The following is an 18,946-nucleotide window of genomic DNA, read 5'->3' as shown; positions in this document are numbered from 1 at the left end:
AGGGTCTTGTGTTTTTGCTAAGCTAGACATTGAGGGAGAAAAGCGAGTCACTCCTGCTGCCACCCAGAGGGACTGGCACGTGTACATCTTGCAGGCACCTTCAGAGCATCCTTACTCACACTTGACCTCATTTGAAAAAGGTCCCCAGTGACTGGCACACAAGAGTGGCTACCACACTCAGCCTGTGTCCAAATGCATTTGTCCCGGGATGTGCCCAGCAACCGGGTGTCCGTCCATACACACACATACGCACACACGCACATACACACATACGCAGAGTTGTTGACACAGGTGAACACGTGGTTTTCACCAGGTTCTCCTCATTGTGTCAAATTCCTGAAAACAATGTAAGAGAAAGAAGGATTTATTTCGGCTCATGGTTTCAGAGGGTTTACGCCATAGTTAACTGGCTCCTGTGCTTTTAGGCAAGACAGAAGTATGGAGGAAGGGTATGGTGGAAGAGACCTGCTCACCTCATTGCAGCCAGGAAGCCAAGAGCCTTGTCTAGTGGGCTTCCTCCTTCTGCCTCTTGTTCCATTCAGGCCCCCGGCACATGGGATGGTGCTGCCCACGTTCAGGGTGGGTTTTCCCCACTAAGTTATTCTCTCTGCAAACAACCTCAGAGACACACCTAGAGGTGTGTGTTACTTATCTCCACTAATGCTTCTCAGTCCAATCAGGTTGGCAGCCAAGGTGAACCATCACACCGCACCCACAGGTGTGTACTTGCCCTGCCCAGCTGAGAAGTAATCCTGGCAGAACCTGCATCCAAGGGAAGCTCAGCCCTGCACCAGAAAACACTCACTTGGGTTCAGGCAGGAGGCAGGACTTGGGCTTTCTGCATGCAGCCTCCCGACCAGCTCCTAGACCATGGGGACATCATGAGATTACTGAGTCCAAAGGGGACTTTGAAGAAAATCAAGAGCCCTGGCCTTCGCTGAGTGTGGTTTGCACACCTTTAATACCAGTGACGTGGGAGGCCAAGAAGGAAGGATGGTCTCAAGATTGAGACCAGAAAAGTGAGCAATACCTTGTCTCAGAACTAAATATAAACACAAAGTCTGGGGCCAGACTCAAGAGGTGCAGTGCCTGCCTGACAAGTGCAAGGCCCTGGGTCAAACCCCAGCACAGAGCAGGGAAGGTGAATTGGGGCAGGGAGGCGGTCCAGGATTGGGTTCCAGTGGTCTCTCTCTGAGCAGTCGTTGGTTTTGGGGTATGTAAAACCTGCACATACTCCCCACAGACCTACCGACATGGCTTAGCAGCTTCAGGACTCATTCACAGCGGGGCCGTAGTGAGGAGGGCAAGCAAGGCTCTGTCACTGGAGACTGGGCCACCTGTTCAGCAAACCTGAAAGGGCCTCAGTGGGTGTCAGGACTCAAGGGCAGAGCAAAGGAGCACACAGCCACCCACCTGACTGCCCTCCCTCCATCCCTCCATGGCCACTCTGCAGGGCCTTCAGTGGAAAAGCATTGTAAAGCAAGAGCAATTAAAAACAAACAAACATGCCCCTATGGGCACAATTATAAGATAGTTCAGTAAAACAGAACAAAACTCAAAATGGCAGCACACATCGAAGCCACAATGTGTGAAGAAGCTGAGTTGAGACCCACATATGCTGTAACCAAGAGAGAAAACGGCGCACCTGTAATCTCAGCACTTGGGAGGCAGAGACAGGAGGATCACGAGGTCAAGGCCAGCATCACAAGGTGAGCGAGACCCTATTTCAAAACCCAACACTGGGAGGCTGGAGCAGGAAGATCCTGAGTTTGGGAACAGCCTGGGCTACATAGCAAGACCGTGTGCATGTGTATAAGAGAGAGAGAGAGAGAGAGGCACTAGCGTGGCGAATCTGTAGTGACACTATTAAGCTATGGAGAGATATTCCCCATGGACAACTATATTTGTCTCCATCACATGAATTAAACATACACAACACGTGTGTGTTTCCTACTCACATAAGTACTACTCACCTCGTCCCTTCAAGCATCTACCACAAGCTTGCTGTTGTGACCTGCATCTTTTAAAAGCCTTTTTCTGGGCCGGGGATGTAGCTCGGTGGTGGAGTGCTTGCCTAGCATGCACAGACAAGGCCCTGGATTTGATCCCCAGCACCAAAGGGCTGGGGACAGAGCTTTTATCTTCCAACAATTAGAAGTATCTTACATCTTATTTTCAAAATTTGGTACCATTTTTGAAATACGACTTCTACACTATTTCTGGAGGACAAAAGGTACCCCATCTCTATCCAGGTGCTGGTAGCTCATGCCTGTAATCCTAACTACTTGGGAGGCTGATATTGGGAGGATTGCAGTTTGAGGCCAGCCTGGGCAAAAAGTTCATGAGACCCCCATCTCAATCAATAGTTGGGCACGGTACACACACGTCATCCCAGCTACAGTGGGAAGTGTAAAATACAAGGATCAGAAACCAGACAAGAGCCTGTCTCCAAAGTAACCAGAATAAGAAGGGATGGAGGCGTGGCTCAAAGGTAGAGCACCTGCTTAGCAAGTGTGAAGCCCTGAGTTCAAACCCCAGTACAGCCAAAGAGAAAAGTATTTGGTCTCCTAAATTAATAGTGTTCCCTTAGTATTATTTGCTAATATGTTAAAAGGGTTTTTTTTCCTTGAAAGTTTTCATACATGTAGATTTGTAAATTCTTTTATACTTAAAAAAAAATCTTTTTAAGATAGTCTTGTTATTCCACCCAGGCTAGCCTCAAACTCCTATCCTCCTGCCTTAGCCCCCCGAGTTCTGGGATTACAGACATGCACCACCACACCAAGTACTACTTTTGTTGAATTTTTTCCCCTGTGGTTTTGAAGTTGGGCCCTGAAGGCTGTAGTCATAACAGGTGTTCACGTCTCCTGAAACAAGGATTTTTTTCCTATGTGGCTAAGTTGCCAATTTGAAATAAATCTGAGTTGTTTTAATTTCAGGATCTGCTTTTATTTCTTTTTTGAATATGCGAATAACGATTTACATTCAAATGTTCTCCCCGTGCTTGCTCTGCTGCATGTCTGATATGCTGGTGGACGCCGAGGCACACAGGACACTCGGGGGTCTCCCACTGCCGTGCCCTGACATTTGCTAAGACTCGAAGCAAAGGTTTCCCATATTCATTTTGTTCATGGAGAGCCCATAACCCTGAATCCTTGAATTTTCTAGGGCAGCTGAATTTACACAGACCTGATTACATTCACGTTTACTCCTGAGTCCTCGCTGGTGTGACAGGCTCAGCCCACACGTGACAGCTTGGGGTAGTGTCCTTGTGTGAATGACCTGTACAGTGAGAGCTGACTTCTTGCAAAAGGCCTTCGCACACTCAGGACATTCGGATGGCTTCTCCCCGTGTGTGTCTGCTGAGGGACTGGGAGGGCAGACTTCATACAGGATTGCCACACCACCCACGTTTGTATGCTTCTCCCCATGCGTGCCGCTCGCGGTTGATGAGGTTTGGCTTCACACAAAAGGTCTTCCCACATTCGTTACATTCCAAGAGGTTTTCCCTGAGTGAGTTCTCTGATGTACAGGGGGGTGTAACTTCATACAGAAAGACCTGTCAAATCGCCACATTTGTAGGGCTTCTCAGTGTGAGTTCACTGGCATATGGTTAGGTCTAGCTTGTAGCAGGACTTGGGGGTGTTCTCCCCAATGTGTGTTCTCTGGTGCTCAGTGAGTTGGGATTTCTGGAAGGTTTTTCCACACTCCTCACACAAGTAGGGCTTCTCCCTCATGTGTGTTCACTGGTGTTTTCTGAGGTGTGACTTCTGGAAGAAGCTTTTCCAACATTCTTTACACCTGTAGGGTTTCTACCTGTGTATTCTGGCGTTGACTGAGCACTGACATCATACAGAAGGACTCCCACATCTGTCACATTCATACGGTTTGGCCCCTGTGTTGCACACGGTAAGGATTGACTTATAGCAAAAAGTTTTCTGACGCTATGTTTGTAGGGCTTCTCTTTGGAGTGCATCTTCTGATGACCAGTGAGGCCGGGCCTCAAAGAAGAGGCTGTCCTGCATTGACTGCATGCGTGGGGTTTTCCTTCCCGTGTGATTCCTTCGGTGCACATAGAAAGACTGCACCCTTGTTACATTTGTGGGGTTTCTCTCCTGTGTCAGTCCTCTGGTGACTCATGAGGGCAGATTTCACAGGGAAGGACTTCCCACATTCACTGCATTCATGTGGCCTCTCCCCAGTGTGAGTTCTCTGGCGTTTGGCAAGAGCTGGGTTTTTTTGTAGAACGTTTCACATTCAGTGCATCTGTAGGATTTCTCCCGTGTGAGGACGCTGGTGTCTGATGCGCACCGACTTCATGGAGAAAGATGTGCTGTACTCATTACATTCAGAGGATTTTCCCGTGTGGATTTTCTGGTGTTTGGTGAGATTTAATTTACACAAAAGGCTTTCCCACATTCACTACAGTCATAGGGTTTCTTCCCGCTGACTGACCTGATGTATAATTAGGCTGACATAGCAGAAGGATTTCCCACATTCAGTACACTTGTAGGGTTTCTTCCCCCGTGTGTGTTCTCTGGTGGTCGGCAAACTGTGACTTCTGGAAGAATGTTTTCCCACATATGTCACATTTGAAAGGCTTCTCTCCCATGTGTGTCATGTGTTTAGTTAGGTGTGACTTCACACGGAAGGACTTCTGCAGTCCTGGCACTTGTAGGGTTTCTCCTCTGAGCGAGTTCTTTGATGGTGACTGAGGTTGGACTTTGCAGGGAAGGCTTTGCCACACTCTCCACACTGGTAACGCCTCTCTCCACATGGATCTTCTGGTGGACTCTCAGGGCTGAGACAGTGGCAAGTTTGCTCACGCTGGTCACAGACACATACCTTCTTTCCCAGCTGTGTTCTGTGATGGTCGGTGATGGGGGGCTTCACAGGGGCTGTGCCACCTGCCTCATTTCCATGGGATTTCTCTCCTGGGTGAGCTCTTTGTGAGTTGGTGAGCTGGAGTTTCTGGAAGATTTCCCCACACTTACGACTTTCGCATGATTCTCCTGTGTGTGTATCTTCTGATGGTCAGTGAGGTGCAACTCCTGGCAGTACTTCTCACAATGACTGTTCAAAGGAGCCCTCTCCTGTGTGAGTCCTAGGACCTTGAGTGACGGAGGGCTCCTTGCTGGCTTCCGAGGTTTTCTCCCCTATTTTTCTGATGTTTAAAGATGGCTGACTTCTCACACCTGTGAAACTTCAGGGCGATATGTCCTTGTCTGAGGCTCCTAGGGGACTTGGGGAGCTTCCTCGGCATTTAACGCTTTCCCCAGGTTTTGCATGGTCACAGAGTTTCTCTCCTGCTTGTGCAGTCAGCTGGGAGATGCGACTTGCTCTGGCATTTCTGTATGTGAGGGCCTCAAAAGGTGGCTCTGGAGCTTGATCTTCCTGTTGCTCACCAAGATCCCCATTGCCATCTCGGGGCTTGGCACCTTTCTCTCCCATCAGGGTTTTCTTGCTTGTGCTCAACAGGTAGGCCTCCACGTGCAGGTATCACTGCCGTTCTGACTTGAGTGATGTGCACCGCTGGCACTTGATTCTCACAGGTTTCAGATTCAGTCCCCTGAGTAATGCCCACAGGGTGTTTGTCTTGAAGAAACCAGGTTTGTGTCCAGACAAACACTCACCTTCTTCTTGGGCGGTGTGGTGATGGGGCAGGAAGCATGCCACATGTGCTTGCCTTGCTTTTTCTGCTTTCTTGTTATCAGGTGATTTTGCTTCTGGACCTCTACGAATGAGAAAAATTACATGAAGCTTAAAAATGTGAACACATCCTTATATAAGTGATTTAGTCTATTACAGAATCTCCATTTTCAGGCACAGGGATGAAATCTCAAAGCATTTATTTCTCCTTGCTTTAGAAGAAATAAAAATAAGAAACTCCTGTTACAGTGGACAAGGAAGAGGAAAACTAGCAATGAGCATGCATGTATTTGCTATTTTAAAAATATGACCTTCAAACTGAAAGGTCATATTTCAGTTTTCCCTCCTTCTCCTCCCTCCCTCCTCTCCCCTCCATCTCTCCCTTTTTCAATTCATGCTCCTTAAATTCCATTTTCTTCAAAACGTGGAAGCAGCCACTCCACATACTTCTCATGAACACAGCTTCAGGAAGGGCTGGCTTTATCCACACAGCCCTTGATTAACACTTGTTTCCCTCTTGTAGCTACAATCTGTGCTTCTGGCAGGCGCTCACACATCTCTAGTTGCCATTGAACCTCTCGGAGTAAAGCACCTAATTGGTGTTCCTCAACAGGCAGTATGCATCACAATGATCTGGAAATTTCTATCAAAATATAGGGTATCGACAGTTATGGTTGATGTCAACCATACCCTATGAACCAGAATGTATATGAATGTAATGTAGGCTGTCTTCTCAGGAATGCCTTCTTATGTATGAAGAGTAGTAAGGAGCTCCTTTAGGTGGCAACAGAAGCTCAGGTAGTATAACCAGGTGCCACCGGATCAAGTCAGACATTCTTATAGCTTGGCCACCAAGTGAAGTGGGCATTCCACAAAGGAGGGATTAGCACTGACAGCACTTCAAGACAGATGTGAGAACTTGAGCACAAGCCAATTATGTGTAAAAATATACCTCGAGCATCAAGTATGTGCCAGCCATGGTCTGCATTGTTTCCTCAGATCTGGAGAGGCAAAGCTCAAGAAGCCAGGCACAGTGGCTCACACCTGTAATCCTAGCTACTTGGGAGGTAGAAATGGGGAGGTCAGCCCAAGCAAACAGTGAGCAAGACCCTGTCTCAAGCAGTAAGGAGCCAGGCGTGGCAGCACACCTGTCATCCCAGCTATGCAGGAAGTGTAAATAGGAGGGTCTCAGTCCAGGACCTGGGCATAAAAGTGAGACCCTACTTGAAAAATAAATAAAACAAAAAGGGTTGGTTTGGCTCATGTGGTAGAGCACTTGCCTAGCAAGTGCCACAAGTGTGAGTTCAAACCCCAGTGCCACCAAAAAAAAAAAAAAAAACCCTCGAGGAGGAGCAGGTGTTGGGAGGATGTACAAGTAATATTTAGGAGGCTGGATCAAAAAGAATTTAACATGAGCTTTTGAGCAATGACGTAAGTAAACATGGACGGTGTGGCATTCATTTTAACAAGTGGTGTCTTAAGTAACAAGGAAACCCCAGGTTTATCTAGGGCTAGTGACAAATGCTGGGCATGATGATACATACCTATAATCACAGCTGAGGCAGGATGGTCAAGAGTTCAAGGCCATCCTGGGGCTGCACTGTGAGACCCAGTCAAGGAAGGAAGGAAGGGAGGGGAAAGGAGGGAAGAAGGAAAAGAGGGAGGGAGGGAAGAAGGAAAACAAAAAGGAAAAGGAAACATTTCTTAAATCATCAATATTGCCAAATTCAACCATTATACTCAGTCCTAATCCTAATCTCAGTATCATATACCACGGTGAGTATCCTTCCTTAATTTTTTGTTCTGTTTGTTTGAGACAGGATCTCATTATGTAGCTTAAACCAGCCCAAGCTGGCCTCAAACTCACAGTCCTCCTGTCGTACAGCCTTCTAAGTGCTGAAGTGCCAGGATTATAAGCATGAGCCACCATGCCCAGCTTCTCCTTTACTTTGTTAAAGAATTTCTTTTAAAGAATATACTCATATACCTCAAATTAGGAGACACAGGGAAAGCAACCAGAGGCATCTCCTTTTCATCATTTTTTAACAGCCACCCGCTCCCTTCTCAGATGGGCTGGGTGACATCAGTGTCCTGTGCTTCCTTCACGACATTCTGAGTGACTCTGTGGGAGGTGTGCTAGTGCTGCACATGTAAATTCCCTTGAGAGACTCATGGCCACCACTGTAACCCCAGCTGTCTGGATTGAAGTTTGAAGCCATTGCAGGCAAAGTTAGCAACACCCTGTCTCAAAAACAATTTTAAATACAAAACAAAAGGGCCAGGGGCATAGCTCAAATGGGGGAAGGGAGACACAGACACAGAACCGACATCGTTGGTTCCTGAGTAGACACAACTGTGAGTCTGTTATGTACATATCTGTGTATCTGTCCAGTTATACATACATGTTACACTTTTTGGCTCTTTGAGACAGGGTCTCACTATGTAGTCCAGGCTGATCTGGAACTCACGAAGTAGCCCAGGCTGGCCTCAACTGGTGATCCTCCTCCACTGCCTGTCAAGTGCTGAGATAACACGTGTGCACCACCATGCCTGGGCTATGAGTTTCTCAGTACATTTGTCCCCGGTCAATTTTTCCCATTTTTGTTACTATTTTAAATGAGGTCATCTTTCTTATCCTCCGACTGCTTGTTTTCCAACCAAGTGGAGCAGATATACAATCACCCTGTCTACTCATGATTTCCTCTGTTTCTTTTTGATGTTTACTTTATGCTTATATTTCCTAATTCATTCAAAATAACATTAAATAACGGTAATGACAATGGACTCTATTGCTGTAACCTAATAGTAACACATCTGCAGGAGAGGGTGGGGGAAGAGGAGGAGAGGGTGGGGGAAGAGGAGGAGAGGGAGGGGAGGTGGAGGAAAGAGAAAATGAATTCCAGAGAAACTCAGAGAAAAGATGTCAGATGCAGCCAGCAGGGTCAGGATCTAGGTGTAGGAACAGTATCCAAGGCATGCTGGCTGGCTGCTCAGCTCTTGCAAGTCCTGGGGTCCTTCTCCAGAAGACAGTGAGACACAGCCCAAAGGCCCCAAGCCACATGGGACCTGGCTCCCACTGGGGTTTTTTGTGGGCGGGGGGTGGGGTTGAGAATAGAAATAACCAACTCACTTAAATTGGGCCAGCCTAGGAATGCTCACTCTAATGTCCATGGCTCCTCTTCTTGCTCCAACTTGAAGATCACATCTGGCTTGGTGACACAGAAGCCTGTGGAGGAGACTTGAGTAACACTGGTGAGCTGCCTGGACACCTGGCCCTTGAAGGACAGGAAGGGGAAGCCTCAGGAGCCCCACAATGAGTTGCCCACTTGAACCTCGTCAGGGAGGGGAGAAACACATGGGTCATAACCTGTGACCCCATCACTAAATGCCACGACAGGGACCAGGTGGCTGTAGCTCTCCAGCATCCTCTGAGTAACACTGAAGCATAGCCCCTTGTCTGGACTGAAATTCACAGTCACATCCTGAGTGACACGGATCCCTGGACGTAGATTTCTCATTAGTCCAGTGTGGGCAGCATTGGGTGACATGAAGGAGATGTAGGTAGTAATTCCTAGCATGTTTGAGAGTTGCCATGAAATTCTGTGTAGGTTGTCTGTTCTGTACCTTGTCCTGTGTTTTGTTTTGTGGGTTACAGACATAACGTGATAGAAATATCCAGTCTATTAACTTATGAATTCAATCAAAAATAATAGAGTGTGGGCATGGCTCAAGGGTTTGTTTAGCCAGCACAAAGCTCTGAGTCTAATCAATAATGATAGTAGTAATAATAATGGGGATAATAATAGGGGATGTAGCTCGCTGGTAAAGCACCTGCCTAGCATGCCCAGGGCCCTGGATTCCGTTCCCAGCACCATGAAACACTAACAGTAATAATAAAATTCCCACCATGTGTCTAAACCTCTCCTAGGCTGCCGGGTGCTAGCTAAATATCCTTTCTTACCTGCCTTTAAGGAGCTACGTTTAGAGAGGAGACAGAGCGTGTGTTTGACCATCTGTCCTGCACTGAGGCATTACAAGAGCGTGTTGGGATTATTCATAGTCTGTGTAAAGAGCGGTAGAAAGTAGTTCTTTTGGATTGTCAGACAGGTCACTTGAAAGGCACAGTCACGAGTAAAGTCGGGAGCACAAAATGCACAGAGCAGGAGGCAGGAGAATGGCTGAGGGTGGGGAGCAGCGAAGCCCTGCACAGGTGTTCAGGAACCCGGCGGGGGTCAGGGGCATCTGGACCCATTACCACGTGTAGTGGTCTCCAAACTACTTCCTGCCACCCTAGGAATAAAATCAGCTGCCGCAGAAAGGGCGGCGAATAGTAGTGAGCCAGACTGTGCTGGATGTTTTAATGGCTTCACGGTCCCTGTCAGCTCATCACGAAGCCATGAGTCCCCACAGAAGGCAGGCACACTGGGGGCCATAGACCTCCACGGGGCAGGGTATGTCCCTAGGCTCAAGTGGCTTGGCCTGACAATGTGGTGCAACAGGTTCTCCAGGGTGGCCACAGATGGCGTTCCTTAAGAAGTTGACTGTGGCAAGGCAGAAACAGTGGCTCGGGAGAGGTAGGGAGCTGGGAGTCCCTGGTCCCACTGTCCTCCAAGTCCAAGACCTTCAAGGTGGCTGAGAATCTCTCTAGCAGAACTCAGAAGGCCACAGGGCTGAAATGGGTCAGTGCGACATCACTCAGCTTCAGGCGTTTTAGCTAGCGGATGCTCAGGCACTAAGACGGATGCTTCAAGTTTGATTCTGCAAGCTGGCAGTCAGTCACTGAGAGGGTGTCCATGGGTCCTCAGGACTTAGCTAAGCACCTGGCCTTTGAAAAAGGACACAAGAAATTGCCCCTGGTGCTCCAGGGAAATGGAGGCAGATGTGGATGTGGGAGAGGAGTAGCTGGGAAGATTTCTCGCTTGCCTCATGGAGGGAGCAAAGCCAGCCAGCCTGGACAGTTCCCAGCACAGTGCACCTGCATTTCCTGCGTGCATTCCTGGCCCAACACTTCTAGAACCATCCTGGAGCTTTGGATGGGCCTTGTTGAAATCTTCTTCTTTCACCCCAGCTGTAGTAAACCTATCTCTTCTCCACCCACAGAAAGAGACAGGACCTGCCCGAGGAGCAAGTCTACTAACAACTTCAAGGCTGACTCACCCCATCCGAAACCATTCCCCTCTGTCTGCCCTCTTCGCCTCTTACTCTTGGCTCTGGTGGGCGGGCATCAGCCACTCACCTATTATTTTTTGGCCTTTCAATGATGCCACAGCAAAACAGCAGAAACCATACTTGGAACTGGGATCTTTTCTAGGGCGGGGATGTGGTATCCCAGCCAGACCACGGTCAGGAGGGCAGCTCCACCCACTGTCTGCAGTGCACGGCGTTGCTGGGCTGTGATGTCCGGTAGCGTAGTAAATGCATCTTTCTTTACCTTAGATGTTTTCAACTTACCATGGATTTATCAGCACACAGCCACATCATCAGTTGAGGAGCATATGTGTGTGTTCTCTGACCACAATAGATACAGTCAGAAATCAATCAGTAACTGAAGTAAAGCCTGAGGCAGGAGGAACATGAGTTTGAGGCCAGCCTGGGCTGCATGGAGAATTCAAGGTCAGGCTAGGCTACATAGGAAGACCTTGTTTCAGAAAAGCAATACTGGAAAATTCCAATGTGTGAAAATTAAACACTCTTCCTGTGAAAGAAGAAATCACAAGAAAAATTAGAAAACACACAAAAAAATGAAAACACAACATAACCAAAAACCTACGAGACATAGCAAAAGCAGTGCTAAAGGGGGAAACTCACAGGTATAAACAATTACATTAAAAAACAAGAAAAAACCCAGTGTGGTGGCATATGTTTGTGATCCCAGCACTCAGGAGGTGAGGCCAGGAGGATCAAAAGTTCAAGGCCAGCCTGGCATGCAGAGTGAGCTCCTGCCTCAAAAGAAAAACAATAGATTAGCTAATTAATTCAATTAAATAAATAAATGTACAATAAGAAAATTCGTAGACACAGAAAGCCCAGGAGTGGTTACTGGGTACTGTAGGGAGGGATTAATGAGCAGGCGTTCTTAATGGGTACTAAGGGGTTCTGTTTTTTTACCTCACAATTCTTTTCAAGACAAGGATTTGAGACACAAACCAAATCTGAACACTCACTACGAGAGGTTAAAATCTGCACCAGTGCAACTCAGTCAACAGTTTCAGCGTTATGAGCAGAGAGGCTCGCAAAGGCTAAAACAAGAGGGAGCCTCTGCTTCCAAGGAGCTAAGAGCTTTCTGGACCTTGCTGTCCTTTAAGTCCTGGGCAGGCATCCGTGGCCTTGCTTCTTTGACCCTCTCCTTAGCCTTGACCTCCTTCAGAAGTCTCTCTTCTACCTGGAACAACGCGGCGCTGTCTTGCCTTCCACCTCAACTAAAGGGGGAGCTTTTGGAGATTCTGAGGAACCCTCCAGGGTCAGCTCTGTGTGCCTCACTTGAGCTCCTTAGAAGAACAGCCTCGTTAGAGGGGCTGTTGACTGAAACTCTGTCCTTCCCTACTGCTGACCCACTGGGGCCTCCTCCTTAGTGCATCTTTCCTTGGTTTGTCTGCCCTCCAGCTCTCCACAGCTGCTGCCCTTCAGTGCTGGGGACGTGGAGTTCTGTCGTTACCATCTTGCCGTGAGATGCACAAAGGTGTGTCTCGTGTGTTTCTGCACAAGCACAGAGGTCACCCTGTGGTCCTCAGTGGCTACAGCTGGCCACAGCACACTGATTTCTGGACTGGCTGCTTTTACTATACTCAATTCTTGGCTCCAGGGACAGAACTCAGCAGGGCCAGAGATGGACACTAACTAGTAATGAGGGTGCAGATTGGCAGCTCTGGAACCTTTTTAAGTTGTCCGGATGTGGAGTGAGGGGGTCCATTTCCAGATGGAGGGTGTTCTCTGCAGAACCTTTGCTTCCGCCGCTCAGTCCACAGGCCTGGTACGGTGTGATCACCTCTGTGTAGGGTGCATAAGTCTTATCAAGCCACTTCCCGCTGCTCAAGCCCTCCACAGGAGGGAAGCATTCAGACACAGTCTCAACTTTCCACATTGCCACAACTCATGAATATATTATTGTCAGCAAAACTCAGTCCTCGTGAAGGATATGCTGAGCTAAAGTGAAAGTCTCCTTTTAACACCCTTTCTATAACTGTGTCTTCCTCAGAAGTGAGCTTCGTTCACAGTTCCACATTAGTGTACATAGATGCTCAGTTCTTTTAATCTTACTAGCATGTAATAGTTGTACAGGGGGAGGGGGATACATTGTGATATTTATGTGTGTGCTTACAATGTATCTTAGTTAGATTTACCCCCTCCATCCTTCTCCTCTTCCCCCACTCCTCCCCTGGTACTGAGTTTTTATTTGCAGTGATTAAAAAGTTTTGGAAGTAGATGGTAGTGATGGCTGAACAACGGTTCACATATTGGTGACACTGCACTTAACTGTTCATGTAATCGATGATGCTGAAAAATGGTTAAAGTGGCAAATTTTACGTTTTATATATATATTACTGTGATTTCAAGAAGCAAATGGACAGAACAGAAACACTGTGAGTCAGGGAATCTGAGTTAGAACTGTCTGCTACCCAATCATCAGTTTAAAGAAAATGTAAAGACATGAAGACAGCCGGGTGTGGTGGTACATACCTATAATCCCAGCACTCATGAGGCTGAGGCAAGTTTGAGGCCAGTCTGGGCTATGTAGTGAGTTGCAGGCCAACCTAGGCTCCATAACACAGCGACCCTGTCTGAACAAAAACAAGAAGACATGCAGTCCTTTTTTTCCATTCCCCAGTTTTAGGTGTTCTTCCTTGATCAGAACTGTGCAAAGGTTCAGAAAGCTCTACTGAGCCCACGATGCCCTGGCCCCCTAATTCAGGCTGGGCTCGAGCCTCTGCTCCCCATGAAGAACAATCCAAGAGACTACTGACTCCTCCTCCACCAAGACCTCCAAAGCCATTTCCTTCAACCTGGGAACCAGAGAGTATCTGGCTGGTTTCCTCCCCTGGCAGGTGAGGGTCATGTGGAGATTAGAATGAAAAAAGACGGAGCCTGGTCCCCTTCTCTGACTGTAGGCTCACGTGACCTGCAGAGCTCCACAGCAGCCACTCTTCAAACCCTGACTTGGCTTGTTTCAGTCCCCGTCTTCATATAGCAAGGAATAAAAACCTCGGCATCCCACGTAAAACAAAACAAGCGTAAGGAACAGAAGCAACTCACCTGGGATCTGTCCATTTTCTGATGCTCCTCTGATAGCAAACCTGGGAGAAGAGAGGAGAGGGACAGAATGAGCCTTCTCTCTGGCTGCCCCTGATTCCCCTCATTCAGCACGTCATGGCAGGGAGCCTGCGGTGGAAGCAACAGTTCATCTCATGGCTGACGCTCCTGCTAAAAATGTCCACACGCCAGCTGGCAACATCTGATCCTGCACAAGGACAGGAGGGACATCCACACGTCCCTTGCCATTACAGTGTGATTTTGTGGAGCTTGATCCTGTAATGTTTCATTCTGATTTAACAACAGATGCCCCTCCCACTATCACAGAGACTGGCAAAACAGAATTGACTGAACAAAGGACAGAATCTGAACAGATGCTGATGTGGGGGTGGAGGTGCTTCAAGGCTGTTTTTATGTCTGTTTTGCACCAGTAATGTTAACTCCTGAGTCAGAGATGCCACACAAAGCTTCGGGAAAAGGAATAGGTGCTTTAAACACAGATCTGTTTTAAAAAAAAACAAACAAACTGACTTTCCAGCCAGGAATGATGGCACACCGTGTATTCCCGGCACTCAGAAGGTTGATGTAGAAGGATCTTGAGTTTGGGGCCAGCCTGTGCTAAATACAGTGAGTTCAAGGCCAGCCTGGGTCATATAGCAAGACCCTGTCTAAAAAAAGAAAAAAAAAAAAAAAGAAAAAGCTGGATGTGGTGATGTATGCCCATAATTCCAGCATTTGGAAGGCTGAGGCAGGAGTATCAAGAGTTCAGGGCCAGTCTGGGCTACATAGCAAAACCATGACTCAGAAAACAAGTAGCAACAGGGTTCAGTGTGGTGGTACATGCCTATAGTCCCAGCTAGGTGGGAGGTAGAGGTAGGAGGATCACCTTCAGAAGGTAGCCCTGGGGCAAAATGCAAGAGACCCTAACTGAAAAAAAAAAAGAAAAAGAAAACAAAGAAACCCTAAATCAAAAAGAGCTAGAGATGTGGCTCAAGTGGTAGAAGGCCTACCTTGTAAGCACAAGGCCCTGAATTCAAACCCCAGTACTGATAAAACAACAACCAAAAATCCTGTCTCTTCTAATTGCTGTAGATTCTCAAAAGGGTCTTTCAGTAGGGACAAATTTCAATAGTATTGTGTGGATATATTTTTTTTTTTAATGAAAAAAGGAACATCGTTCAGATCTTAGACATTAAAACTGTAAGATTACAACCATGATGATAAGAAGGTTTAGAATTTAGGTGAACTCACAAATTCCTAGAAAAACACAACTTACTTAATTATCCCAAGAAGAATTAGGAATTTGGGATAGCCCCATATGTAATAAAGAAATCAAATCCCTAGTTAAAAACCTTCCACAAAAAATCCACCTACGCCCAAATATGTCACTCCTGAATTTCTACCAAACATTTAAAGAAATAAACCCAATCTTACAAAACAATTTTTGAGAAAAGAAAAATTAATTTTAACTCCTTTTATGAGGCCATATTAACTATGAATTGCCAAAACTTGAAAACAGCATTACACGAAAGGAAAATTACAGGTTCAAATCACACATGAACACAGGCACAAAAAAATCCCAAACAAATAGTAGGAAAAGGAATCCAAATATACACATAGCTGTGCTGCATTGCTACCTGTTGTCTTTAGTCCTGGATTCTAATATGGTTTTTTAAATTTTAAAAGTAAATGCAATTCACTACATTATCTAAATGTGGTTTAAAATAAAAAAGTAACGAGCTTGGCGCTGTGGCTCACATCTGTAATCCTAGCTACTTGAGAGGCTGAGCTGAGGCTGAGATCTGGAGGATGGAGTTTGACACCTACCCTGGCAGGGAGCTCATGAGACCCCATCTCAACCAATAGCCAGGTGCAGTGATGCATATCTATCCTTTCAAGTTACAAGGGAGGACTGTGGTTCAAAGCTAGCTTGGGCAAAAAAAGTCTGCAAGACCTCATTTCATTGGAAAAAAGCTAGGTGTGTTGATGCATGCCTGACATCCCGGCAACAGTGTGAAGCTTAAAATAGGAGGGTCAGGGTCCAGACTGGTCTGGGCAAAAAATGGACCCTATCTCTAAAATAACCAGAGCAAAAAGGGTTGGAGGCATAGCTCAAGCAGTAGAGTGCCTGCCTAGCAAGCACAAAGCCCTGAGTTCAAACCCCATGCCACAAAAAAAAAAAAAAAATGGTAACATCAAGAGTTATAGAAAACCAGTCACGACTTTTTTTAAAAAAAAGTGGCCCTTAGCAAACTAGTGCACACATAATATTTAGTGGTGAAATACTGAAAACTCCATCAGGAAATTAGATTTCTCCTCAGTACTGTACTGGAAGTCCCAAGCAATGATTGTGTAGACACTAGGGTATGCAAATATTCTAGAAGAATCTACACATAAACCAGTGAAATTCTCAAGTAAATTTAGCAAGGTCAACTTGCACAAAAGCAATTGCATTTTTATATGCAAGCAGTAAGTGCTTAGGAGATGAAGCATCTAAAAGCTATGGTTGCAGTACAGCCAATCCTGAGCCCGAGAGCAGAGGCCAGCACCGGCCTCGCGGAGGAAAAGCACCAGTCACTGAGATCAAAACCACCTAAATAAGGGGTGGGGGAACCTGCCACTTAGCAAGTGCAGGACTCTGAGTGCAAACCCCAGTACTGAAAAAAAAAAAAAAAACTCTAAATAAATGACCGTGTGGCACATCAGTGATTACAAGATGTTGATTTTATCCCTACTGTGATTCAGTTGTGTGCCTTATTCACCCTACACAAACCATTCATCATTTGAGGCCTCTTTGCCCCCTTTTTGTGGGACAGGGGTTTGAACTCAGGGCTTCATGCTTGCAAAGCAGGCGCTCTGCCGCTTGACCACGTGAGCCACACCTCCAGTCCATCTTGCTCTGGTTATTTTGGAGATGTTTGAGGCTGAAACATCGATCCTCCCCATCTCAGCCTCCTAAATAGCTGGGATTACAGGCGTAGACCACTGGCACCGGGCTTCCCCTTCTTTCAAAAGAGACAGAAATAGATATCCTGGCGACCCCTCGGGGGACCCCTCCTCGGCACCAGTCTGTCAGTGATGTGTGGGGATGAAGCCTGCTCAGCTTCTGGAAAGAATTAGAGGAAGGAAGCAGAAGTGCTGTTTAGGAAGAGCTAAAGAGAGAAGCTTTCCAACCTGGGGTCCCTCAGCGTCCTGCAATGAGGTGGCCCTAATCACACAATTGTGGCCCTGGCACCGACTCAGCAGATAGGGATTCTGAACGGGGTGAAGTCATTGGCGCCTGGGCCTGCTGGAAGATGAGGGGCTTTATTTATTTACTTTTGAACAGGGACTGCTAGAAAATGTTTTTCGTTTTTTGTTTTTTCAGAACAGGCTGCTGGGACTGCCGCGTGCACCCCATGCCCAGCTGATGCAGTCTCTGCTTCTCTGCTGGCCAGGGGCTTGGGGCGGGGAGTCCGACGAGAGGCCGGGCTCCCTCCTCACCGCAGTGGAATCAATCGCTTTGTCCAGCGGGGACAAACTCACTTTACAGGACCCTTCCCAGGGGTCACAGATGTGTCCAAGGAGCACACAGTTCCCAGAAACTGAGGCTGCAGCGTCCACAGGCACAAAGCGGGACCGCTGGGGACGAAGCCAGGCTGGCCACTTCCGGGCGCTCCAGGGCCCCGCGGGCCGTCGCAGAAATTCTGCAAGATCACCCCCAAAACCGAGGAACCCCAAGACACTGCAGGTGCCAAGGGCCGCCAACACTCAGCCGCTAACACTTCACGGGGATTCGCGTGCGGCCCTTGGCCCGGGCCCAGACCCCGGCGGCCCGGGACCACGCAGCGCCGGCGACAGCAGTGCCCTTGCTCACCGGGTCACCGGCCGCCGGTCCTCCCGCACCTGACGCTAACGGAGACCCCCCACCCCGCCCTCGCACGGTCGGCGCCCCTGCGCGTGCGCTCGGCCCCGCTTCCCGCGCTCGCCCCTCTCAAGCCCACCCACAAACCCACGAGCGCAGTCACGACACCCACGGAGAGTGCGCGCCTGCGCACACAGCCCAGTCGGTTCCGTCCGCGCGCCGCGGCCCGGGAGGCTCCGCCCATTTGGAGGGCGTGGCTGCCTCAGTCCCGCCAACCACGGGCGGTGCGCCAGCCCACCCTTCTCCTCCCATGTGGGGGCGTGGCTTACTCAACCCCGCCATGGGCGGTGCTCCTGTCCCAAGCGGGCGGTGGTCGGAGAGGCTCCGCCCACTCTGGGCGTGGTCTCATCGGTCCCGCCCCCTCCCTCACTAGCCCTCGCCTCCACTCTGCGCCCCCCCTCCCCACTTGCTCTTCTGCATCACCCCTCCCTCATGTCACCCCACACCCTCCCTTCATGTCCAACACCCCCACATCCCCGCTCCCCTCCGCGAGGTCTGCGGGTCTCAGCGCAGCAGCCAAGCCTGGGAGAGATTGAGTGATAAAGATGAAAAATGTAACCAAGCAATTCTTTTCATTTTTATCTATCTGTCTAGTTAGTTTATTGTTGTGGTGCTGGGGATCCAACCCAGGTCCTCAGGAATGCTAAGCCAGCACTCTACCACTGAGCCCAGATCCCAAGCAATTTTTTATGTAAATGAAAAAGAAAGAAAGAGCAAATGTTAACAGCAATATGTAAAAATGGAAGGTAAAAAATGTGCTAAAAAAAGAAAAGGAGAATGTCACCCATGCTCATGGACGTGAGATTGTGCCTGTCCTACACATGCCTTTCTGATATTGGCTGTCATTGATGAATGAATGAGTACAAGATCCCGAGGAGTCAGAGTGCTCAGCACCACGGCAAAGAAACAGGGGCCTTCCAGCTGGGCACCAGTGACTCACGCCTGTAATCCCAGCCACTTGGGAGGCTGAGATCAGGAGGATTGCAGCTTGAGGCCAGCCTGGGCAAATAGTTCTTGAGAACCCCATCTCCAAAATAACCAGAGCAAAATGGACTGGAGGTGTGGCTCGAGAAGCCCTGCGTTCCACCAATAAATAAATAAAATAATGCTCGAAATGTAAATGTGGAAGCACAATTGGAACTTACA

The 18,946-nt window shown here is 48.0% G+C and overlaps 1 long non-coding RNA gene across 2 annotated transcripts; it reads right to left on the bottom strand.

The window, feature by feature from the left end:
- Nucleotides 1-2,943: 2,943 nt before the first annotated feature.
- LOC141423978 (uncharacterized) lies at nt 2,944-17,749 on the bottom strand. 2 transcript variants are annotated; one of them, XR_012448747.1, is made up of 4 exons: nt 13,900-17,749; nt 13,327-13,427; nt 8,780-12,636; nt 2,944-5,734 (listed from the first exon to the last, which is right to left on the bottom strand). It is a non-coding gene; the product is annotated as an uncharacterized lncRNA (long non-coding RNA). The 2 variants fall into 2 exon arrangements; XR_012448746.1 differs by having other exon boundaries at nt 8,780-13,427.
- Between the last annotated feature and the right edge of the window lie 1,197 nt (nt 17,750-18,946).

Source organism: Castor canadensis, chromosome 6 (genome assembly GCF_047511655.1).
Source record: "Castor canadensis chromosome 6, mCasCan1.hap1v2, whole genome shotgun sequence".
Taxonomy (NCBI): domain Eukaryota; kingdom Metazoa; phylum Chordata; class Mammalia; order Rodentia; family Castoridae; genus Castor; species Castor canadensis.
The sequence above is the reverse complement of the archived record's forward strand: the minus strand, read 5'-3'. Positions and strand labels throughout refer to the sequence as shown.